Genomic DNA, 589 nt, shown 5'->3' on the forward strand with positions numbered 1-589 from the left:
GGGTTGGTCTCGAACACACAGAGATGAGCCTGCCTCTGCCTCCCGAGTGCTGGGATTAAAGGAGTGCGCCACCATCGCCTGGCTCAATTATATTTTAAATAAATGCTGACTGGTCAGTAACCAGGCAAGAAGTATAGGTGGGACAACCAGACAAGAAGTAGATGTGGGTCAAAGATAACAGGAGAATTCTGGGAAGAGGACGCGGTCCCAGCCCAGACACAGAAGAAGCAAAATGTGACTGCCTCGCTGTAAAAAGCACCAAACCACGTGGCTAACATATACTAGAATAATGGGCTAATATAAGTTATAAGAGTAAATAAGTCTGGTGCTCCAATGTGGGTCTCTGTCTCTGTCTCCTTTCATCGCCTGATGAAGGTTAATATTCAGGAGGATGATATATGTTTTTCTTTGGGTTCTCCTTATTTAGCTTCTCTAAGATCACGAATTATAGGCTCAATGCCCTTTATTTATGGCTAGAAACCAAATATGAGTGAGTACATCCCATGTTCCTCTTTTTGGGTCTGGCTTACCTCACTCAGGATAGTGTTTTCTATTTCCATCCATTTGCCTGCAAACTTCAAGAAGTCCT

Source organism: Alexandromys fortis, unplaced genomic scaffold (assembly GCF_014885135.2).
Source record: "Alexandromys fortis isolate MF-2015 unplaced genomic scaffold, M_Fortis_MF-2015_v1.1 scaffold_512, whole genome shotgun sequence".
NCBI classification, from domain to species: domain Eukaryota; kingdom Metazoa; phylum Chordata; class Mammalia; order Rodentia; family Cricetidae; genus Alexandromys; species Alexandromys fortis.